This window comes from Homarus americanus, unplaced genomic scaffold (assembly GCF_018991925.1).
Source record: "Homarus americanus isolate GMGI-L3 unplaced genomic scaffold, GMGI_Hamer_2.0 scaffold6317, whole genome shotgun sequence".
Classification (NCBI taxonomy): Eukaryota; Metazoa; Arthropoda; class Malacostraca; order Decapoda; family Nephropidae; genus Homarus; species Homarus americanus.
Window position 1 is genome coordinate 471,267 of NW_024730668.1, and position 25,640 is coordinate 496,906.

The window sequence follows — 25,640 nt, forward strand, 5'->3', positions numbered from 1 at the left end:
GGGATAACAACCTAGGTTACAACTTAGTCTCGTGTCGACGACGGTTCACGGACGGAGGGCGGTGGAGTACTCTGTGTGGGTGTCCGCCCCTTTCAGGAGGGAGAGGATGGAGACGACGTCTTAACTAAACCATGGCTCAGGGGTACTACTTAAAATGAGGTTTTGGTGTATAATGAACAGTACAACACTGTTTCACTGCCCACCCCAAAGGCTGGCTAACATACACTAATTGAAAAATACATGTCCCAGTTATAGCTCGCCGGGCGTCTTATCTCTGGCACAACTTTGGAGTTGGTTGCGGTGCCTAACGCAACCCATGACACCCAGCAGAAGGATCACTCCTTGCACTACCACCGAGACTGGTAGGAATGGGATTGACCAACCCAGAGGAGCCTGCTGCCACCGAACATCAAAATCAGTTAAGCTCACAACAGCCCTCACTGACCACATAAGAGCTCAGAACGCAACAGGTGAGGTGGATACCAGCGAAGTAAACAAGATTCGACGGTCCATTACGACAGCACGGCCAAAGTCATAAGTTGCAGCAACTGATACTGCAAGTACCAGAGAATTTGATAAAAAAGTAGCTATAGCACAGGAGGTGGGCGCCTCGAACTTTGGAATTACGTTACCGACAAGGGCAAATGGTTTGTCTCAATAAACAAGAATTTACAAATGCCATTGCTCTAAGGTACGGAAGGCCAGTAGAAGGTTTGCCCTCCCAATGCAAGTGTGGCTCTTCCTGTGACGTCGATCACGCCATGGTGTAAGAAAAGGCTTCATATGCATGAGGCATGACGAAGTAAGGGATCTCACAGCAAATATGTTGAAGGAAAGCTGTCGTGATGTCAAGGTAGAACCGACCCTCCTTCCATTAGACGGTGAGAATTTCCAACGTAGGACTTCAAACACATCCAACAAAGCCCGAGTTGACGTCAGTGCTGGAGGATTTTGGACGCGGGGGACAGCGAGCCTTCTTCGATATCAGGATTTTTTATCCCATGGCTGTATGTCACCGTAACTTAGCTCTCGATGCTGCACACAGGATGAACGAGAACAAGATAAGGGAGATGGGGAGAGAATTCAGAACGTTGATCAAGGCAGCTTACTCCTCTGGTGTTCACAACTTCTGGTGGATGGGACCAAGTGCAAGATACTTCATGCCAAGCTCGTGGAGATGCTATCCGAACAGAAGCAGCAGCCCAGAAGATGCTACAGCCTGGATGAGATGTCGACGTCTCTTCTAGGTCTGCTTTTGTTTCCCTCAGGGAACGAGAGCATCGGCCCCAAAGCCGACAACAGTTGCAGATATTGACTATGAGGCAACAGTCACTGAATGCCGCATAGATCTGTGGCTCAACTAATTCTCACAGCTCGGGTAGCTACTTATGTATTATGATATTTATCTTTAAGGTAATAAAATGGCGGCGAAGGTGTGGCTATTGAGAGGCCACATTCTAAAAATAAATAAATAGATAAATAAAGTAGTGGTTGTTGTTGGTAGGTCATATGTATTTGTAATGGTGATACTCATTTGGTTTATGTAGATGAGGTTAGGTGTTAGGTTTCGTTTGCGTTAAGTATGGTTAAGATTGGTTAAGTTATGTTACATTAGGTCAGGTTTGGTCAAGACCCTGAGCTGCGTGGGTAGGTCAAGTTGGGATAAGCTGGGCTAAGGTTAAGTCGGCTGCGGATGACTTGATATAATAGATACTGATAATAATTTGTATTCATGTAATGTTCATAATTGCATTAATCATGGCTTTATCGAATTATTAAAAAATAAATATAAAATATATATAACTATAGGTGTTGATAAGGGTAGAGGAAGTCGCCATCTTGATATATGTCTCGGGTGAATTCTGGTTCTGGGAATGATATCATTTTAACGAGGGAAGGGAGGGAAGGGGGGGGGGAACCTTGATGTCCTCAACTTTAAAATCAATACTTCATAACTCAGTGGTCTCCTTCAGTAGCCCCAGGGAGTCACCCAGCCACCAAATACAAATTGCTCCTTCAAGTTTCCTTCGTTGACTCAGTTTATTTATATTTTTCATTTTATTATTTACCTTTTTTTTTATTAGTGTCTGAATCTGGTGAAATTTATAGCCTGGATGTTTTTTTTTCGATTTATGATGGTTTTATTATTTATTTTTTAATCTGTGTGAATTAGGGGGAAATTGTTCTTTGTTTTGTATTTATTTTTTATTTTGATTTGATTTATTACGAACGTCTCTGATGTGTTGCTCAGTGAGGTAACTAATTATGTCATTAATGAAGGTGGAAGTTTGTTATAAGGGAAAGCCATTAAAGGTCTGGTTATGTGTTTTGGTCAACCACTTAAGCGTAGAATAAACTCTTAGGGTATGAGTGGGTGTTAAGCTGTGTGGTGTAAGGTGTTAAGCTGTATGGTGCAAGGTGTAAGCTGTGTGGTGTAAGGTGTTAAGCTGTGTGGTGTAAGGTGTTAAGCTGTGTGGTGTAGGTGTTAGCTGTGTGGTGTAAGGTGTTAAGCTGTGTACTGTAGTGTTAAGCTGTGGTGTAAGGTGTTGCTGTGTGGTGTAGGTGTAGCTGTGAGTGTAAGGTGTTAAGCTGTGAGGTGTAAGGTGTTAAGCTGTGTGGTGTAAGGTGTTAAGCTGTGTAGTGTAAGGTGTTAAGCTGTGTGGTGTAAGGTGTTAAGCTGTGTGGTGCAAGGTGTAAAGCTGTGTGGTGTAAGGTGTTAGCTGTGTGGTGTAAGGTGTTAAGCTGTGTGGTGTAAGGTGTTATAGCTGTGTGGTGTAGGTGTTGAGCTGTGTGGTGCAAGGTGTTAGCTGTGTGGTGCAAGGTGTTAGCTGTGTGGTGCAGGTGTTAGCTGGTGTGGGTGTTAAGCTGTGTGGTGTAAGGTGTTAGCTGTGTGGTGAAGGTGTTCATGTGTGGTGTAGGTGTTAGCTGTGTGGTGAAGGTGTTAGCTGTGTGGTGTAAGGTGTTAGCTGTGTGGTGTATGGTGTTAGCTGTGTGGTGTAGGTGTTGAGCTGTGTGGTGTAAGGTGTTGAGCTGTGTGGTGTAGTGTTAAGCTGTGTGGTGTAAGGTGTTAAGCTGTCTGGTGTAGGCGTCAGGCTGTCTGGTGTAAGGCGTCGAGCTGTCTGGTGTAAGGCGTCGAGCTGTCTGGTGTAAGGCGTCGAGCGGTCTGGTGTAAGGCGTCGAGCTGTCTGGTGTAAGGCGTCGAGCTGTGGTGTAAGGCGTCGAGCTGTCTGGTGTAAGGCGTCGAGCTGTCTGGTGTAAGGCGTCGAGCTGTTTGGTGTAATAATAATATACAAGTGAAAAATAAAACAAAATTATGAGATTCGTCCATTTCATAGAGACAGCGTCAGCACGAGCAAACAGTAGTGCCTGGCGTTCGATTCTAAGCTAAAATAAAACTACGCCAGACGAACTTTCACACGCCATCTAGCAACAGTAGGTCTATCCCCGGCCGTTTTTACATTAACAGATTAAATGGTAACCGGAAGACCTATTAGATGCCGGGTGAGGGATGACCCTGTACAGTGTGAAAGTCGAGGAGAGAACACTTGTAGCTGTGACCCTCTTAACAAAGGTGGATGTCACTTCAGGTGCAGGACCGCCCCTTCATGTTAGACCACTTGAGGCTTTTGTCCCCGCTAAAGTGAGGAGCCTTTCCGGGTGCGCATCTCCTCCAGGCGTTATCACAGGTGGGTCAGGGTGTCGTCCTCAAGGCGTCATCACAGACGGGTCAGGTTGTCCTCCTCCAGGCGTTATCACAGGTGGGTCAGGGTGTCCTCCTCAAGGCGTTATCACAGACGGGTCAGGGTGTCCTCCTCCAGGCGTTATCACAGGTGGGTCAAGGTGTCCTCCTCAAGGCGTTATCACAGGTGGGTCAAGGTGTCCTCCTCAAGGCGTTATCACAGGCGGGTCAGGTGTCCTCCTCAGGCGTTATCACAGGTGGGTCAGGTGTCTCAAGCGTTATCACAGCAGGTCAGGGTGTCCTCCTCCAGGCGTTATCCAGGCGGGTCAGGGTGTCCTCCAAGGCGTTATCACAGGTGGGTCAGGGTGTCCTCCTCCAGGCGTTATCACAGGCGGGTCAGGTGTCCTCCTCAGTCGTTATCACAGTGGGTCAGGGTGTCCTCCTCCAGGCGTTATCACAGGCGGGTCAGGGTGTCCTCAAGGCGTTATCACAGGCGGGTCAGGGTGTCCTCCTCCAGGCGTTATCACAGGCGGGTCAGGGGTGTCCTCAGGCATTATCACAGGCGGGTCAGGGTGTCCTCCTCCAGGCGTTATCACAGGCGGGTCGGGTGTCCTCCTCCAGGCATTATCACAGGCGGGTCAGGGTGTCCTCCAGGCGTTATCACAGGTGGGTCAGGTGTCCTCCTCCAGGCGTTATCACAGGCGGGTCAGGTGTCCTCAGGCATAATCACAGGCGGGTCAGGGTGTCCTCCTCCAGGCGTTATCACAGGTGGGTCAGGGTGTCCTCCTCAAGGCGTGATCACAGGTGGGTCAGGTGTCCTCCTCAGGCGTGATCACAGGTGGGTCAGGGTGTCTCAGGCGTGATCACAGGTGGGTCAGGTGTCCTCCTCCAGGCGTTATCACAGGTGGGTCAGGGTGTCCTCCAGGCGTGATCACAGGTGGGTCAGGGTGTCCTCCTCCAGGCGTGATGACAGGTGGGTCAGGGTGTCCTCCTCAGGCGTGATCAGGAGGGTAGGGTGTCCTCAGGCGTGATCACAGGTGGGTCAGGTGTCCTCCTCCAGGCAGAGACAATTGACTCAACTTGCACATTAAAGGTATTGAGGGAAGCGATTTGGGCCCCGTCTTTGTGTGTGAAACCTTGAAAGCTAAACCTGTTCGGATGGTGAAGCCTTTGCGTCGGTGGGTTATTTGGAAGCTTGAAATCACTCGGTGTGTAAAGACTCGGTAGGTATTACCCGTGAGGACAGTTTACAGTTTCTACACAGGCCCTTTTCCAGTGGGCGGACCCTTGTGGTGAGGCCCTGGAGAATAATACTAATTATTGCTCAGGGTCGTCCTCCTCCTGTGGAGTCCTGGAGGGGCTTTGAACATTGGTGCTCCCCTGGTTTTCCTAATTGAGCTCATCCCCCCGTGTTAAACAGAGCTCAGGTCTCTTATCAACATAGTAGCTAGCCAAATATATATATATATATATATATATATATATATATATATATATATATATATATATATATATATATATATATATATATATATATATATATGTGTGTGTGTTGTGTACCTGTGTGAGTGTGTATATGGTGTACATTTATACAGTGACCATTTTCTTGTTCTCTACCACTTCGTCTTGCACTCTCCATTATGCTCCTCCTTATGTCCCCCCCTTGTTTCTCTTATTATCCCATACCCTTTTCCTCTTTGTTCCTTCCCTCTCCTCCCTTTTCTTCGCCCTCATTTTCTCTTCCCCTTTCCCCCTTCCTTCCTCTCTCTCTCATTTTCCCTTCCTCTTTCCTCTCTTCTTCCTCCTTTCTCTCTCCCCTCTTCCCTCCTCCTCCACCCCCTCTTCCCTCCTCCTCCCATCTTCCCTTTTCCTCCTCCTCCCCCTTCCTTTTCCCTCCTCCTCTCCCCTTCCCTTTTCCCTCCTCCTCTCCCCTTCCTTTTTCCCTCTTCCCCTCCCCTCTTCTCTTTCCCTCCTCCTCCTCCTCTCCCTCATCCCATTTCTCTCTTCCTCCTCCCCTCTCCCATTTTCCCTCTACCTTCAAATCTCAGCTCACCCCAGCAACACTCCCCTCTCTCACCTACCACATTCCCCTCACCCTAACACCGTTCTCCCTCCAGTGAGTCATGGGAGAGTCTACCAGCCCTTCTGACTGTACACATGACTTTCTCTGTGTGTGTGTGTGTGTATAATTCCACGTCTGTACACATATCTCTATGGTTTTTATGGCGGTAACCTCAGGACACATGTGTTCAGAAATAAACAGATGTTGGTGTGTGTGTATGTATTTATCAACAGCTTATAGCCTCCAGAGACCCGAGGGAGCCAGGTAAATACCGTACCTTCCCGACCCAGAGGGATGGTTCTTAGCCAACGACCATCTCACTATCATCATCATCCACCACCTTCACCATCGCTAACATTACCAATCATCGCCAACGTCAGTATACATCATCCTCACCACCATCACCATGACCACCACACCACTATCACTACACCACCACCACATCTCACCACATCGCCAGATAGTTTCGTCCCTGAACCGGGCAGTTTCGTCTCGATCGTCATTCAGTAGTTTCGTTCCTGGTGACAAAATCCCCCAGGTGACGAATCTACCCAAGACCCCACCATTACCGCCACCCATCACCACCACCACCACCACCCATTACTACCACCACCACCCATAACTACCTCCACCACCCATCACTACCTCCACCACTATCTATCTCTACCACCCATCACTACCTCCACCACTATCTATCACTACCACCCATCACCACCACTACCACCACCACCCATCACTATCACCACCCACCATCACTATCACCACCACCCATCACTATCACCACCCATTATACCACAACCACCTATCACTGCCACAACACACCCCATCACTACCACCACCATCACTACCACCACCACAAATCACTACCACCACCTCCCATCACTACCATCACCACCACCCATCACTACCATCACCACCACCACCGCCCATCACCCTCAATCACCACCGCCCATCACTCACCACCGCCCATCACTACCACCACCACCGCCCATCACTACCACCCTCAACACTACCATCACCACCCATCACACCACCCATCACTACTCCACCACCACCTATCACCACCCATCACTACCACCACCATCTATCACCACCACCATCACCCAATCATCACCACCGATCACTATCACTACCACCACCACCCATCACTACCACCACCACCCATTAATACCATCACCACCCATCTCAACCACCATCACCACTACCACAACAACACCACCCATCACTACCACGAACACCCATCACTATCAACACCACCCATCTCTACCACGAACACCCATCACTATCACCACCACCCATTACTACCACAACCACCCATCACTGCCATCACCCATCACTATCACCACCACCTATCACTACCATCACCATCCATCACTACCACCACTTATCACTACCACCACTTATCACTACCTCCACCATCCATCACTAGCACCACAATACCACCACCACCTATCACTATCACCACCATCACTATCACCACCACCACCACCAGTGCCCTCTGGCAGACTGTCCGTACTGTACTGTACAGAGTGAAGGTCTCCACCCACCATAACGTCATGTTAACGACGCCGAGGTGACGCTTTTTACAGTAAATCTTGACGACGACGCCTCCTCACAACGATAAAGTCACATAGGTTCACGCCCTTACATAGACACAACTACCACGCCTTTACGACGCCCTCCCGACGATGCATCACCAGTTTGCTCACCAGCTGACAGAGCCGCTAGCCACCATCTCCATAAACCTCAACAACTGTGCTTCGTTTTGATCGTCGACGCCAAAGTTTGAAACTCGTGAGGGGATTGAGGGGTTGAGGTCAGTGACGTTTGTGGGTCAATATCATATGAGAGAAGTTAGAAGAAGTAACGGAAGTGACGTGCGGGGGGATTAGTCCCTGTAAGAGGAGGAGGGGTGATGACCTGAGGTGTGTGTGTGTGTGTGTGTGCAAGAGGAGTATAGAAGTGGTTGCCAGGAATGTGTTTGGATCTTACTAGAGAAGTTGAGAACAATGGCCTCTTGATGAATAACACCCTCTTTCTTGTGTTCTGCCTCCCAGCCTGAGATGGCAAGAGGGAGAGGGTGGAGTTATACAGGGTGAGGGTCTGGTGAAAGGTGATGTGTGTGTGTGGAAGTGAGGTGTGAGTGGTGATGGGGGTGTGGTGATGGGGATGTGTGGTGGAGTGGGGTGTGTGGTGTGTGGGGTGTGTGTGTGGTGTGTGGGGGTGTGTGTGGTGTGTGGCAGTGGGGTGTGTGGAGTGTGTGGAGAGTGGGTGTGTGTGAGTGGAGGTGTGTGAGTGGGGTGAGTGGGGTGTGTGTGAGTGGGGGGGTGTGGAGAGGGGTGTGTGGCAGTGAGGTGTGTTTGTGTGTGTGTGAAAGTGTGAGTATTACATCTCTCTCTCCCTCTCCCTCTGTGGATGTGTGTGTGTTCAATCACTAAGGCTTCCTAATCTCATTAAGGAGGTTGGTGCAGCCTTCATCTATGCTTGCTTCACCACCACGGCGACACCCCCGTCCTCCTCGCCCCCTCAATAATGTTTCTCGACTCCTTCATCACGTCTCCTCACCTCTCTGGCTGTGGCCCTGTCTCACTTTTTTTTTGGTAGAAAGGAGGGGTGAAAAAGATTAGAGGTGGGGAAGAGTTATAGTTCGAAATTTGAAGAAATTTAGGAGGTAGGGGCAGGCTGACCACCTAGCCTAAGCTAATAGTGTGTTAGGGTTGTGTCATGGGTTAGTTATTGTCTGTCGGTACAGGCACTAGACATCCTACCCTGTCCCATATATGGGTGTTTTAAGGGCCTTATTTCATATTCTGCTGCCACTGGCGGATGCTGGTCTAGGGAGGTTGTCTTTGCCTGTGTAGATCGGGGGTAATTGGACCTGTTGAGATTTGGTAACTTTGGGAACCATGTGTGGTTGTTGTCGTTATCAGATGGGAGTCTTTGAAGAGTTCTTGCTCTGATCGTTCTATCTTTTGCCAGATTCTGCTGGCCAGGGTGTGTGCAGCTGCTGGTTGATGGGTTTTATTCTCAGGTCTTTATTGTCTCGGCTGTGGTTCTGGTGAAGGGCATCTCTCACTTGTCTCCTGACCTACGACACTTCACTTTATGACTCTCTCCTCCTCTCTCTCTCAACTGTCAACTATTCAGTTATACATCACCCTTAGCTCTGTTACTCAAGTTTCACAACAGCTGACTCTGCACCTCAATGATTACCTTAACAAATATTTCGCCAGACTTTAAAGTCGACTTCCTGTCAGTAAAGCTGAATTTCCTTTCCTGTTTCTTCGGATCACCTGAAGATTAGGCACCCTATTTTTTTCTCAAATGATGAGAAACACCCTAATGCTGCCTGGAGGTTTAGGTTAGAATTAGGGTAGCAATATTGGGTAGGATAAGATGGTATTAGGTTGAGATCTGTTTCATCGACTTCTTGACATATTAATCAGTGCTCTGTATTCAACGTTCAGTTCTCGGCGTCCATAGCTCATGTTTAATTCGGCCAGGTGTCACGATGTTTAGGTAGATTAATCCCAACACAGATAGAGGTTTTTGGTGGTTTGTCTTTTCCTTCCAGTTCCTGGAACGTCTGTAGTTATGGAGGGAAAGTGTCTGTATAAGTTTCGACGTCATGTTTTTCCCATCTTAGCCATAATTGGACAGTTCGCTGTTTCATTTCCAGGAAGGTGATGGAGAGGTGACGTGATAACCCGCCAACTTGGCCTCTCAAGGAGTCGTTTATAAGCAGATGACAGATCAAATGGGCCCCTCAGGTCTACTAGGCCCCACCTTAACATGATGCTACATAACCATTAAGATTAGCATTCAGTCCTAAGGGGCCCCCAGTCATGGGTGCCTCAATTTCAACGAACCCCAAGTCCCAATGGGCTAATATTAATGGACCCTAGTCCTCGTGGTTAGGTTAGGGTAGGACCCGCCATGCCTTGAGACAGGAACAGTTGTCTCCCTGACTGGTTCTATTGTGTACAAAATTGAATCACTTTGCCTCGGACTATTACGTTACCAGAGTACAAAGTTTCTGTGGAATTGGTCCATCAGAGTTTGTTTCCCCCTAAGTTTGTCTTGTCCATGTAGATATTAGCGTCTACGTCAGCTTTTACTTAAGCATCAGTATCTACAGTACTTAAGCGTCAGTGTCTTTGCTGGCTTCAGCGTCATGTCTGCGCCAGCGTCAACACTGGTGATGAGATGATAACGACATTAATAGTATGAAATATACGCCAGACTGTCCGTAGGAAGTGAGGAGGAAGGCACCCTCCCTCCACTGACATGAGCGGAAGGGAAGGGAAGGGAAGGGAGGGGGTAGACAAGGAGGGAGGGAAGGGGAACATTAAGCCACCTAACTGAGGACAAAAGGTGTGACAGAAACAGCTGCTCCCTCCCAGTGTGTTGTGCACATACAGAGTGTGTTAGGTAGCGTGTTGCATAGACAGTGTGTTTTGTACTTTCGCACACACTGTTTTGTGTACACTCCGTGTGTTAGGTATTGTACGGTGTGTTATGTACACACCCTAGTGTGTTACACATGTGTGTAGTGTACACCCAAATTTAATTTTGCAGCGGACCGCAGCTAGTTTAATGTGTACCCAGTGTGTGTGTGTTAGGTAGTGCTATCTGCGTTGTGTACACCCAGTGTGTTACGTAGTGTGTTGTGTAGACAGTGTGTTGTGTACACCCAGTGTGTGTGTGTGTGTGTTAGGTAGTGTTGTCAGCGTTGTGCACACCCAGTGTGTTAAGTAGTGTGTAGTGTAGACACAGTGTGTTGTGTATACCCAGTGTGTTGTGTAGACATTGCGTTGTGTACAGACTGTACACCCAGTGTGTGTATTAGTGTGTTGTGTACACCCAGTGTGTGTGTGTGTTATCTTAGTGTGTGTAGGTATGTGTGTATGTGTGTGTTTTTGTGTACATCCAATGTTAGTAAGGGTGTTAGTCAACGCCTGATATACCCACCCTGTGTTAATAAGAGTGTAGTCATGATATACACACCCCTATGTTAGTAAGGGTGTAGTCACGCCTGATATACACCCACCCTGTGTGATTAAGTAGTCAACGCCTGATATACACCCACCCTGTGTTAGTAAGTGTAGTCAGCCTGATATGCACCCACCCTATGTTAGTAAGGGTGTAGTCAACGCCTGATATACACCCACCCTGTGTTAGTAGAGTGTAGTCAGCGATGTACACCCACCCTGTGTTAGTAAGGTGTAGTCAACGCCTGATATACACCCACCCTGTTAGTAAGAGGTGTAGTCAGCATGATATACACCCACCCTGTGTTAGTAAGGGTGTAGTCAGCGCCCTATACACCCACCTGTGTTAGTAAGGTGTAGTCAACGCGATATACACCCACCCTGTGTTAGTAGGTGTAGTCAACGCTTGATATACACCAACCCTGTGTAGTAAGAGGTGTAGTTAACGCTTGATATACACCCACCCTGTGTTAGTAAGGGTGTAGTCAACGCCTGATATACACCCACCCTGTGTTAGTGAGGTGTAGTCAACGCCTGATATACACCCACCCTGTGTTAGTAAGGGTGTAGTTAACGCTTGATATACACCCACCCTGTGTGTAGTAAGGGTGTAGTCAACGCCTGATATACACCCACCCTGTGTTAGTAAAATGTAGTCAACGCTTGATATACACCCACCCTGTGTTAATAAGAGGGTGTAGTCAGCATGATATACACCACCCTGTGTTAGTAAGGGTGTAGTCAACGCTTGATATACACCCACCCTGTGTTAGTAAGGGTGTAGTCAGCACGATATACACCCACCCTGTGTTAGTGAGGTGTAGTCAACGCCTGATATACACCCACCCGGTGGTTAGTACCATCCTATTTATAGGTGTAGTAACGCTGATATACACCCACCCTGTGTTAGTAAGGGTGTAGTCAACGCCTGATAACACCCACCCCTGTGTTAGTAAGGTTGTAGTCAACGCCTGATATACACCACCTGTGTGTTGTAAGGTGTAGTCAACCTTGATATACACCCACCCTGTGTTAGTAAGGGTGTAGTCAACGCTTGATATACACCCACCCTGTGTTAGTAAGAGTGTAGTCAACGCCTGATATACACCCACCCTGTGTTAGTAAGGGGTGTAGTAAGCATCTGATATACACCCACCCTGTGTTAGTAAGAGTGTAGTCAGCCTGATATCACCACCCTGTGTTAGTAAGAGGTGTAGTCAACGCCTGATATACACCCACCCTGTGTTAGTAGAGTGTAGTCAACGCCTGATATACACCCACCCTGTGTTAGTAGGGTGTAGTCAACGCTTGATATACACCCACCCTGTGTTAGTAAGGGTGTAGTCAGCGCTTGATATACACCAACCCCTGTGTTAGTAAGTGTAGTCAACGCTGATATACACCCACCCTGTGTTAGTAAGGTGTAGTCACGCCATACACCCACCTGTGTTAGTAAGGGTGTAGTCAACGCCTGATATACACCCACCCTGTGTTAGTAAAGGGTGTAGTCAGCCTGATATACACCCACCCTGTGTTAGTGGTGTAGAGTCAACGCTGATATACACCCACCTGTGTTAGTAAGGGTGTAGTCAACGCCTGATATACCACCCACCCTGTGTTAGTAAGGGTGTAGTCAACGCCTGATATACACCCACCCTGTGTTAGTAGGGTGTTCAGCGATATACACCCACCCTGTAAGAGGGTGTAGTCAGCACCGATATACACCCACCTGTGTTAGTAAGAGTGTAGTCAACGCCTGATATACACCCACCCTGTGTTAGTAAGGGTGTAGTCAACGCCTGATATACACCCACCCTGGTAGTAAGGGTGTAGTCAACGCCTGATATACACCCACCTGTGTTAGTAAGGTGTAGTCAACGCCTGATATACACCCACCCTGTGTTAATGAGAGTGCAGTCAACGCCTGATATACACCCACCCTGTGTTAGTAAGGGTGTAGTCAACAAATCTCACCCACCCTGTGTTAGTAAGGGTGTAGTCAACGCTTGATATACACCCACCCTGTGTTAGTGAGGTGTAGTCAACGCGATATACACCCACCCTGTGTTAGTAAGGGTGTAGTCAGCGATATACCCACCCTGTGTAGAAGGGTGCTGATATACACCCACCTGTTTAAAAGAACGCCTGATATACACCCACCCTGTGTTAGTAAGGTGTAGTCAGCGCAATGACACCCACCCTGTGTTGTAGTGTAGTCACGCTTGATATACCCCACCCTGTGTTAGTAAGTGTAGTCACGCCTGATATACACCCACCCTGTGTTAAGTGAGTGTAGTCAGCATGATATACACCCACCCTGTGTTAGTAGAAATTAGTCAACGCCTGATACCCCACCCTGTGTTAGTAAGGGTGTAGTCAACGCCTGATATACACCCACCTGTGTTAGTAAGGTGTAGTCAGCAACATTATACACCCACCCTGTGTTAGTAAAGTGTAGTCAACGCCTGATATACACCCACCCTGTGTTAGTAGGGGTGTAGTCAACGCCTGATATACACCCACCCTGTGTTAGAAGGTGTAGTCAACGCCTGATATACACCCACCCTGTGTTAGTAAGGGTGTAGTCAGCCCTTATACACCCACCTGTGTTATAGGTGTGATCAACGCCTGATATACACCCACCCTGTGTTAGTAAGGGTGTAGTCAACGCCTGATATACACCAACCCTGTGTTAGTAAAGTGTAGTCAACGCTGATATACACCCACCCTGTGTTAGTAAGGGTGTAGTCAACGCCTGATATACACCCACCCTGTGTTAGTAAGGGTGTAGTCAACGCCTGATATACACCCACCCTGTGTTAGTAAGGGGTGTAGTCAACGCTGATATACACCCACCCTGTGTTAGTAGGGTGTAGTCAACGCCTGATATACACCCACCCTGTGTTGTAAGGGTGTAGTCAACGCCTGATATACCCACCCTGTGTTAGTAGGGGTGTGCTGCCTGATATCACCCACCTGTGTTAGTAAGTGTAGTCAGCTTGATATACACACCCCCTGTGTTAGTAAGGGTGTAGTCAACGATATACACCCACCCTGTGTTAATGAAAGTGTAGTCAACGCCTGATATACACCCACCCTGTGTTAGTAAGGGTGTGTCAACGCTTGATATACACCCACCCTGTGTAGTAAGGTGTAGTCAACGCCTGATATACACCCACCCTGTGTTAGTAAAGTGTAGTCAGCATGATACCCCACCCTGTGTTAGTAGAGTGTAGTCAACGCCTGATATACACCAACCCTGTGTTAGTAGAGGTGTAGTCAACGCTTGATATACACCCACCCTGTGTTAGTAAGAGTGTAGTCAACGCCTGATATACACCCACCCTGTGTTAGTAAGAGATTGTAGTCAACGCCTGATATACACCCACCCTGTGTTAGTAAGGGTGTAGTCAGCACGATATACACCCACCCTGTGTTAGTAAGGGTGTAGTCAGCGATATACACCCCTGTGTTAGTATTGCACCACCCTGTGTTGGTAAGGGTGTAGTCAACGCCTGATATACACCCACCTGTGTTAGTAAGTGTGTAGTCAACGCCTGATATACACCCACCCTGTGTGTAAGAGGTGTAGTCAACGCTTGATATACACCCACCCTGTGTTAGTAAGGTGTAGTGCTGATACACCACCTGTGTTAGTAAGGGTGTAGTCAACGCCGATTACCAACCCTGTGTGTTAAAGAAGTGTAGTCAACGCTTGATATACACCCACCCTGTGTTAATGAGGTGTAGTCAACGCCTGATATACACCCACCTGTGTTAGTAAGGGTGTAGTCAACGCCTGATATCACCCACCTGTGTTAGTAAGGGTGTAGTCAACGCTTGATATACACCCACCCTGTGTTAGTAAGGGTGTAGTCAACGCCTGATATACACCCACCTGGTTAGAGGGGTCAACCCTGATATCACCCACCTGTGTTAGTAATGTAGTCAACGCCCAACCTAAATACTGATATACCCACTGTGTTAGTAAGGGTGTAGTCAACGCTTGATATACACCCACCCTGTGTTAATAAGAGTGTAGTCCACGCCTGATATACACACCCACCCTGTGTTAGTAAGGTGTAGTCAACGCTTGATATACACCCACCCTGTGTTAGTAAGGGTGTAGTCAGCACTGATATACCCCACCCTGTGTTAATGAGGTGTAGTCAGCGCTTGATATACACCCACCCTGTGTTAGTAAGTGTAGTCAACGCCTGATATACACCAACCCTGTGTTAGTAAGGGTGTAGTCAACGCTGATATACACCCCACCCTGTGTTAATAAGTAGTCAACGCCTGATACACCCACCCTGTGTTAGTAAGGGGTGTAGTCAACGCCTGATATACACCACCCTGTGTTAGTAAGGGTGTAGTCAACGCTTGATATACACCCACCCTGTGTTAGTAAGGGTGTAGTCAACATATACACCCACCCTGTGTTAATGAAGTGTAGTCAACGCCTGATATACACCCACCCTGTGTTAGTAAGGGTGTAGTCAACTTGATATACACCCACCCTGTGTTAGTAAGAGTGTAGTCAACGCCTGATATACACCAACCCTGTGTTAGTAAAGGTGTAGTCAGCCTGATATACACCCCACCCTGTGTTAGTAAAGTGTAGTCGCCTGATACCCACCCTGTGTTAGTAAGGTGTAGTCAACGCCTGATCACCACCCTGTTAGTAAGGTAACAGATATACACCAACCTGTGTTAGTAAGGGTGTAGTCAACGCCTGATATACACCCACCCTGTGTTAATGAGGTGTAGTCCAACTGATATACACCCACCCTGTGTTAGTAGGTGTAGTCAACGCCTGATATACACCACCCTGTGTTAATGGGGTGTAGTCAACGCTGATATACACCCACCCTGTGTTAGTAGAGTGTAGTCAGCACTGATATACACCCCACCCTGTGTTAGTAAGGGTAGTCAACGCCTGATATACACCCACCCTGTGTTAGTAAGGGTGTAGTCGCTTGATATACCCACCCTGTGTTAGTAGGGTGTAGTCAGCGCTTGATATACACCCACCCTGTGTTAGTAAAGGGTGTAGTCAACGCTTGATATACACCCACCCTGTGTTAGTAAGGGTGTAGTCAACGCTGATATACACCCACCTGTGTTAGAGGGTGTAGTCAGCGCCTGATATACACCCACCTGTGTTAGTAAGGGTGTAGTCAACCTGATATACACCACCCTGTGTTAGTAAGGGTGTAGTCAACGCCTGATATACACCCACCTGTGTTAGTAAGAGTGTAGTCAACGCCTGATATACACCCACCTGTGTTAATGGGGTGTAGTCAACGCCTGATATACACCCACCCTGTGTTAGTAAGGTGTAGTCAGCGCCTGATATACACCCACCCTGTGTTAGTGAGTGTATCCAACGATAACCCACCTGTGGGGTGTAGTCAACGCCTGATATACACCCACCCTGTGTTAGTAAGGGTGTAGTCAACGCCTGATATACACCCACCCTGTGTTAGTAGAGTGTAGTCAACGCTTGATATACACCCTGTGTTAGTAAGGGTGTAGTCAGCCTGATATACACCCCACCCTGTGTTAGTAAAGTGTAGTCAACGCCTGATATACACCCACCCTGTGTTAGTAAGGGTGTAGTCAACGCCTGATATACACCCACCCTGTGTTAGTAAGGGTGTAGTCAACGCCTGATCACCCACCCTGTGTTAGTAAGGGTGTAGTCAGCCTGATATACACCCACCCTGTGTTAGTGAGTGTAGTCAACGCTGATATACACCCTGTGTTAAGTGTAGTCAACGCCTGATACACACCCTGTGTTAGTAAGAGTGTAGTCAACGCTTGATCCACCCTGTGTTTAGTTAGCACGATATACACCACCCTGTGTTAATGGTGTAGTCAACGCTGATATACACCCACCTGTGTTAGTAGAGTGTAGTCAACGCCTGATATACACCCACCCTGTGTTAGTAAAGGGTGTAGTCAACGCTGTGTTTGGGGTGCCTCCACACTACGCCACCAACGTGAGCGCCCGGTAATGTATTGTCAAAACCTTTTCGCATTTTTAGATCTAACCAACAACTCGGTATTCAGAATTAAATTATTTCCTTCCCTGTAAGTTCAGCTGCCAGACGGAATTATTTATATATATTTTAAGTATTGTGGTGAGATGTGTTGAAGTGTGATCCTTAGTGTGTGTGTGTGTGTGTGAGTGTGACGGCGATGTTAGACGGTCTGTTAAGAAGTATAGAGTTGACTTTATTTACGATTCCAAGCCAGGGAGCCAAAAATTGACACTGGGTAAATTAAAACACTGCACACAACATACATACACATTGCAACACATAACACACACACACACACACACACACACACACACACACCACCCAGCAGTAACAACACACACAACACAGTAACACACAACACAATAACCACAAACAATAACACACACACACACACAGAAACACCGTAACATACACACACAATAACACACACAACCACCGGTAACACAAACACATTAAACACCACCTCACCAACGCAGTAACACACACCGAAACACAGTAACCCACACACACAACCAGATGACCACACACTAGCAACATACACACACAACACAGTAACAAACCACACCACAGTAACCACAGAAACCTGACACACCAGCACAGTAACACACACAAACAGTAAACACACACACACAACAATGTACACACACAACAATTAACACACACACAGCAGTAACACGACAGTAACACACACATCATGACACATAACCTAATACACACACACACACACAACAGTATATACGCAACCAGATAACACACGCAACACACAAAATGATAATGCAGGACAAATGACTCGAATATACAACCATTATGGTTGCATTCACTAGTCTCTCATCCCATCCTCCTCCCTACTCCCGTCCACACTCCCTCCTTCCTGTCTACTTTCACTCCTTCCTGTCCACTCACTCCTTACCATCCTCTCTCACTCTTCCCCATCCCTCTCCCTCCTTTCCCCCCTCTCCTCCTTTCCCCGTCCTCTCCTCTTCCCGTCCACTCTCCTCCTTTCCGTCCTCCTCCTCTTTCCCCCCACCTCTCCTCCTTTCACATCCTCTCCTCCTTTCCCCATGCCTCTCCTCCTTTCCCCTTCTCCTCCTTTCCCCGTGCACTCTCCTCCTTCCCCGTGCACTCTCTCCTTTTCCCATGCACTCTCACTCCTTTCCCGCACTCTCCTCCTTTCCTCCCCCTGCCTCTCCTCCCTTTCCCCATGCACTCTCCTCCTTTTACCTCCTCCTCCTTTCCCCATCCCTCTCCTTTCCCCGTCCACTCTCACCTTTCCCCGTCCACTCTCCTCCTTTTCCACGTCCACTCCTTTCCCCGTCCCTCTCCTCCCCTTTCCCATGCCTCTCCTCCCCTCCCCATGCCTCCTCCTTTCCCCATACTTTCTCTTTCTGTGCTCTCTCCTTTTCCCATACCTCTCCTCCTTTCCCCGTACACTCTCACTCCTTTCCCCATCCCTCTCCTCCTTTCCCATCCCTCTCCTCTTTCCCATCCTCTCACTCCTTTCCCCCGTCCTCTCCCTCTCCTTTCCCGTCCCTCTCCCTCCTTTCCCCATCCCTCTCCTCCCTTTCCCCGTCCCTCTCTCCTTTCCCCATCCCACTCTCCTCTCCTTTCCCCGTCCACTCTCACTCACTTCCCATCCTCCTCCTTTCCCGTGCACTCTCACTCCTTTCTGGCCTCTCCTCCTTCCCCCATGCCTCTCCTCCTTTCCCCATGCCTCTCCTCCCTTTCATCCACTCTACTCCTTTCCCCGTGCCTCACTCCCTTTCCCCACTTCCTCTCCTACATCACTCTCTTCCCTTTCCTCCTTTCCATCCTCTCCCTCCTTTCCCCATCCCTCTCCTCCTTTCCCCGTCCCTCCTCCTTCCCATCCCCTCTCCTCCTTTCCCATCCCTCTCCTCCTTTCCCCATCCTCTCCTCCTTTCCCCGTGCACTCTCCTCCTTTCCCCTGCACTCTCCTCCTTCCCCGTCACTCCCTCCTTTCCCCATGCCTCTCCTCCTTTCCCCGTGCCTCTCCTCCTTTCCCCGTGCCTCTCCCCTTTCACATCCTCTCCTCCTTTCCCCGTGCACTCTCACTCCTTTCCCCGTGCACTCTCACTCCTTTCCCCCGTAATACCTCTCACTCCTTTCCGTACCTCTGCTCCTTTTCCCCCATGCACTCTCACTCCTTTCCCCATGCACCTCTCCTCACACCCATGCCACTCTCACTCCTTTCCCCCATACCTCTCCTCCTCCTGTCACTCTCACTCCTTTCCTTTTCCTCCTCCTTTCTCATCCCTCTCCACTCATTTCCCCGTCCCTCTCCTCTTTCCCCATGCCTCTCCTCCTTTCCCCATACCTCTCCTCCTTTCCTTCCCCTCTCCTCCCCTTTTCCCCATGCACTCTCCTCCTTTCCCCATACACTCTCACTCCTTTCCCATCCACACGCCTCTCACTCCTTTCCCCCATGCCTCTCACTCCTTTCCCCCATACCTCCTCCTTTCCCCATGCCTCTCCTCCTTTCCCCATCCCCTCTCTCCTTTTCCCCATGCACTCTCACTCCTTTCCCCATGCCTCTCCTCCCTTTCCCCATGCCTCCTCCTTTTCCCATGCCTCTCCCTCCCTCCTGTCCACACCCCAAACATTTTTTCGTTCACATTCTTTCCCTTCCATCCAACCTCTTTCCCTCCCGTATACAGTCTCTCCCCCTTCCCGTTCACACTCCCATCATCTGTCCACACTCCCTCCCTCCCGTACATGTCTTTTTCTCCCGTCCACACTCCGTCCCCGTCCATATTCCTCCCTTCTACTGTTTACATTACCTTTCACCCTTCCGTATATAGTCCCACTCTCTCGCCCTCCTCCTGTCCACTCCTCACCCTCCCCGTCCACTCCCCACCTCCCTCGTCCACTCCCATTTCTCCCCGTCCACCTCACCCTCCCTCGGTCCAGACTCCCCACCTCCCTCCCGTCCATGCCTACTCTATCAAGTGGAGTGTTTGTTCCAGATGTGTCCAGACCTTGCTTGCTCCATTGGACGTGATTTTTTATTTATTTTTATTTTTTATCATTATTATTACAACTACAGTATAGTCTCTTGTATCACCGGACACACACACACACACACACACACACACACACACACACACACACAGACAGCTGTATGGCCGTCAATCAGTCCCTTAATTAGCTGCTTTTCCCCTCATTTATAACCAGTAACTACGTCGTGGTTGTCTGGCAGGGAGGAGATGCTGGGAACATAGAGTGAATGGTACTTGTGTTTTAAGAATCGATCGCATATTGTTTGAGACACTTTTTTTTCTTTCTTTAATCATTAACGTAACGCCCTCCTTCCTCACCGGGCTGAAGTAAATGACCTCCTGAGCTTCAAGGCGACGTAGATGATGTGTTTGTGGTGTCAGTTGAAGACGACGATGCTGAACGTTATATTCTCTGATTACTCAAGACAACCAAGAGGAGGAAGAGGAGGAATTTCTACCAATATACACCTGAGAGACAAGGTTCGTGCTGCGCTCCTCTGAGACGATGATAAGAGTCTCACTGAAGGAGGTGGTGAGGCAATGAGGGAATAACAGCAGAAAAGGAATAAGAAGTAGGAAGTATAGTGAAGGCAAATAGCGGTATATATAAAGTGGTTTCTAATCGATTACAAACTGAGAGTAAAAAATAAAAAGACTAAACAGTTTCACTCTGGTTTTCGTGAACGTGGTCAGGGTGGTTAAGTTAGTCTCGCCAGCCAGCCTTTGTTTACTTCCTGGTCAAGGTGTTGCGTACGTGCTGCTGGCCCCACTCTTGTACTTATTGACTAACGAACTTACCCAGAGCATTTAACACCCCGAGAGAGAAAGAGACAGACAGACAGACAGACGCAGACAGACAGGCGCAGACACACACATAGAGAGAACTGTCCTACACTCATACATTCACTCAATTATCTTTACTTTCACTACATTAATTGGTTTTGTCCATAAGACCTGGCTGGGTCCTCTGACTGCCAGGCATGGACCGTCACAATAACACGGCTCAAGACGACTGCTGATGGACCGTAACTAAATGCTGCTTTTATCAGATCGTTATTTTGTATTACTATAGGTTGGTCATTATAGTCTAACACAGTAAAACCTCCATTAAACGGACATAAACCTCATGGATATAGTCCGTTGTATGAGGGTTCACATATAATAGACCTCGATATAATGAACTTTACTCTCGCATATAGTCTATTCTAAGGGGGGTCTCACATCTAATGAACCTCGATATAACGGACTACACTCATATAATTCGGTAAATAGAGGTTCTCACAGCATATAGAAACTCCTTAGTTCGTGAATTGATGTTTACTAAATGAGCAGCCAAACGACAACGGTGCAAAACACACAGAGGTTGATTCTATAACACCCGACTATTACCATCAACGTGTTTATAAATCTGTGAATAAATAATGATTAGGTAGGTAATAACTGCCACTCGTTTATTGTAGAGAACTAGGAATAACGATTCTAAGTGTGATGATTATTACATCACACGACCTCTGGAGTCTGGCGAACGTTGAGTGGAGCGACGACAACTTAGCGGTGATGGACGTCCCCCTCTCTCCCACCCTCCTATCCGGCTCTCCTCACCTGTCTCTCTCCACCAACTTCCTATCATCATTCCTACCTCTCCTCCCTCTCCCTCCTTTCTCTCTCTCACTCCATTTCCTTAACTGTTTGCATCATCTCTTGCCTCCCTCACCTCTCTCTTTCTCTCCTTAGCAACAAACTTTCCTCCCTCCTCCCTCCCTCCCTCCCTCTCACTCACTCACCCCAAGTCTCCAAGCGGTGGTAGGTGTGAGAGCGATAGTGCCTGAGTGTATGACAGAGGGCAGTTGAAGGAATGGGCTGGGCTGGGCTGTAGGCTGCCACACCCTTAGCCCCCCACCGTGGGTTTTTGACGCCGCAGGAAACAAGTCATATTTTACACTCCGGAACTGAAAGTTTGTTAGAAAAAAAAAATGTTTTTCTTCAGTTGGGACATTAGAATATAGATACAGATGGAAGTGCTTGCCACCTTTGACCAGTTGTTCTCAATAGCCAGCTGTCCCATTAACTAACCAGCTGTACACATTAACCAACCATCCGTCCCCAGTAAGTAACCAGCTGTCCCCAGTAACTAACCAGCTGTCCCCGGTAACTAACCAGCTATCCCCAATAAGTAACCAACTATCCCCATTAACTAACTTGTCAGGTCAACTGGTTAACCACCTACCCCATTAGGTCGATCCACTTGGCGGCTGATGATGACCTAAAATCGCCTTTCCCCATTAGATAACCACCTGGGCCTCTCCATCCTACTCTTAACTGACCTGTCGCTGCCCCACTACTTTTACCTCCCTTCCCCTTCGCCTCCCACTCCTACCCCTTTACCCCGTTTAATCCCATTAACTATCCCCATTATAGATCATTTTCACACGCAGCCCCCTTAGTTTAATCGCGTGGACCCACCCTTGACACGACGGCGCCATTACCCTTACCCCCAACCCATTTTAACCCATTAACTGTCCCGCACTCATTAGAGAACCATTTGACGCACTCCCACCATGAAACGCCCACCCACCCCTTAGTTTAGTCGCAGGGACACCCCCCTTCCCCCTTTGACACGGCGGCGCGCGACCTGGGCCAATATACTGTCCCCTTTAAGGAAGAATGTACCTCTCTAGTATCTCTACCTCTCACTGTATCAGTGAAATGGCCACCCTTTGGTATACTCCCTTTAGGGGGGGGAATGGTAACCCCCCCCTAAGTTTCACTCCCCCTTCTTCAGTTAAACGATTGTCTATTGGTCTATATATCCTCTCTGTTAACTGGTTATTGTACTGTATTCCCCTCGGTTCCATTCCTCCCTATAAAACTAACTGGTTCCGTTCCTCACATTAAGATTACTTACAACAGCTCTCTCTCTCTCTCTCTCTCTCTCTCTCTCTCTCTCTCTCTCTCTCAAAATATTGCACGAGATTACCTCATTCTTTTTCCTGTCAGTGTACCACGTTAATACACACTCAAGAAAATGTTCCTGTACGCACTTAACCAAATCATCAACAACTCTCACCCGCGAGTCGTCATGGTCGTGTACCAGATTCCAACTTTTTTTATATATATTACGAATTCATGTGTGACCTCTGGCCTGACCCGCCCTCATGATATATATTCCCCTGACGTCATAATTATGTATCCTCCCTGTTGTGTTGTGATTGGTCGGTGAGTCGGGTGGTCAAGGAATGGTCAACTACATAAGGGTGTCCATTAATGACGATATTATACGGCGCAGTGTCATTGGCCTCGCCCTACGAGCTTGTCACGGGAGTTATAGGGTGTATGGTGTGTCTGACATCAGATTGGCGTATGTTTTGTATCATACGAAATACAGAAGTATACAATAATTACACCCCGGGTTTAAAAGCACTGATAACGTTGGCTACACTCCAGTTCATAACGTTATCACAGGTGCTAGTAATGTCACCACACCTGTTGATAACGTTAACCAGCTGATATCTTCACCACACTTGCTGATAGCGTTAACTAACCTGCTGATATCTTCATCACACCTGATAACGTTAACTAACCTGTTGATATCGTCACCACACCTGTCGATAACGTTATCACAGATGCTGGTAACTTCACAACACGTGGGAGGTGTCACCAGAACAAATCGTGACATCATTACTCGTAACAATAAGGTACCACACAAGGGGTTAAAGAAAGGGAAGGGAACGGTAAACATTGGATAGAGGGAGATATAAGAACATTCAGAAATAACGGAGGAATCTAGTAAAGGAAGAAGAGAAGAAAACAAAGACAGACAAACACGAGAGAAAGACTTTTCGCCGCGTTGAACAGAGGACAGTAAGTGAGGGATAGTAGGGAAGAGACAAGGACAGAGAGAATAACAAAAAAACGTGGACAGAAACACTTAAAAATTGAAAGGATTTGGGTTAGCGAGAGAGGGGAAAGCCAAGTCATCAGACGTCACAAGCTCTCCCCTCTGGCGGTGAGGGGATGAGCATCCCAACACAGCAACAATACAACAACAGCTGCTGCTCCAGGCCAGACGCGTCACCCTCCTCTCTCCCGCGTGTAAACATCTCGTCCAGGTTTATTTTTTTTTGGCTCGCTTAATTATTGCATCACCTGCGGAATGATACCAACATTACCTCAGCTGGTTTAGTTCTGTTATTCTGGGTACAGAATATTCAAGTGAAACTTAAAGTTCTGTTGCTTAGATGACCAGTTTGGCCTCAGTTCTACAGTGTATGTTAAGATTGTAAATACGCATAATTAGTTAACAAAGTGCTGCAAAACTTACCTTACGCACAGCAAAAAGTTCCACCATAGACGCTTTTCCCTCGGGGTTTCTAGATTTACTGGCGATAAATAAACAAAGGGCAAGCAACAAGAGCGCGGGTCGGCCACCACAACACACGGCCGCCACCCTGGAGCGACGTACTTCCTCTCTCCTTCACCTCTCACACCACACTGCTGAGTGCTGAGCTGCCCCTGCTCGCTCCCGACCCTTCGAGTCCCTGGTCTTGCTCGCCCCAGTTAGGCTTCCCTCTAGCTGTCGGTCAAGGGGCGAAGGGATTACAGACTTATAGGATTTCCATATTGATTCTTCAGATTGAGTTTACACGTCAGACAGGAGTAGCGAGCGATGGTACACAGTACGTAACGGAAGAGGGACGGTAACAATGGCGGACCGATGCCTTGATACTTTATGGGTTAAAACACACACAGCCATGGCGGGGGAACAGAATGATGGAGGGTAAGAGGCAGTGGTGGAGGGGAAATACAGGGAGATGGACTCTGATGGAGGCACTGGGGTGGTGGACAGAGGGGAGGATGATGTAAACAGTGGAGATGGTGGATGGTTGGTAGATGGGAAGAAGAGATGATAACTGTATGAGTAGAGGGAGGAGAAAGAGGTGGTTAGAGATGACAACCATGGGGACGATGAATAAGGGAGATGGAAGAGAACAAGTTAAAAAAAAAATACAGCAACAGGGAAATCGTGCCATCCCCACATAACACAGCACCGAGAGGGGCGCCGACCTCATGAATTTTATAGCTAAGATGAAACAAGAGAACTGAGTATAGTGTGCAGACCTTCAATCTCTTGACCCTTGGCTTAGGATAATCTAAGACTGGCCTGGGTCACGACTCTGCTGCCGATGCCGACCTTCCTGGCCAAATTTGTTGTAGTATCCACCCACTCTTGATAGTGATGATCCTGGCCAAGTCTCTGAGAACCTACAGTCACATAAAGATAACTCGCCTACCGAACCCTTATCCTTCCACAGGGGGCATTGGTAGTACTGTAATGCACACTGACAGTGTTTAATGGAAATGGCTGGGTTAAATAGATTTTTGGGGGGGGGTATATTTGCGTCCATGTTAAGGTTAAGACGCCATTTTTATGGTGCTGCAACTACATGTGTTTCCTACCAAATTTTTACATGATACATAACTATATTTCTGGACGAATTCGTGGGATATTGAGGAATCGCGCACGACCTCGTAAACTCTTAAAGGGATGGACACATTTTCTGTAAACTTGGCAGCAACATTTGTTCGCCTAAGAGCACGTTCAGAGGTGTCAGACTCACGCCGTCTAGTTCTGAACTTGTATTGGTATTTAAAAAACGTACTTTTTGATTGTATATCCACGGCGGGTATGATAATTTTCTGCTGACTGTAGTTAATTAACCTGGGGGCTACGCTGCCTTTCTAGTGGAAGCGAATAGTGTTTATAGCAAACTGATCAATAACACTAGACTACGGTTTCGATAGAATTAGACTTTATGATAGAAACTGAAGATGTTTTGCCAACAATAC

The 25,640-nt window shown here is 47.9% G+C and overlaps 1 protein-coding gene across 1 annotated transcript in view; it reads right to left on the bottom strand.

Moving 5' to 3' along the window:
- The window catches only part of LOC121867150 (lysocardiolipin acyltransferase 1-like), a 58,622-nt gene extending 34,325 nt beyond the window's left edge, over positions 1-24,297 (bottom strand). The window contains exon 1 of the mRNA XM_042366901.1: positions 24,115-24,297. The gene's annotated coding sequence lies outside the window, so the exon portion shown is untranslated. The remainder of the gene's footprint in view (positions 1-24,114) is intronic.
- Between the last annotated feature and the right edge of the window lie 1,343 nt (positions 24,298-25,640).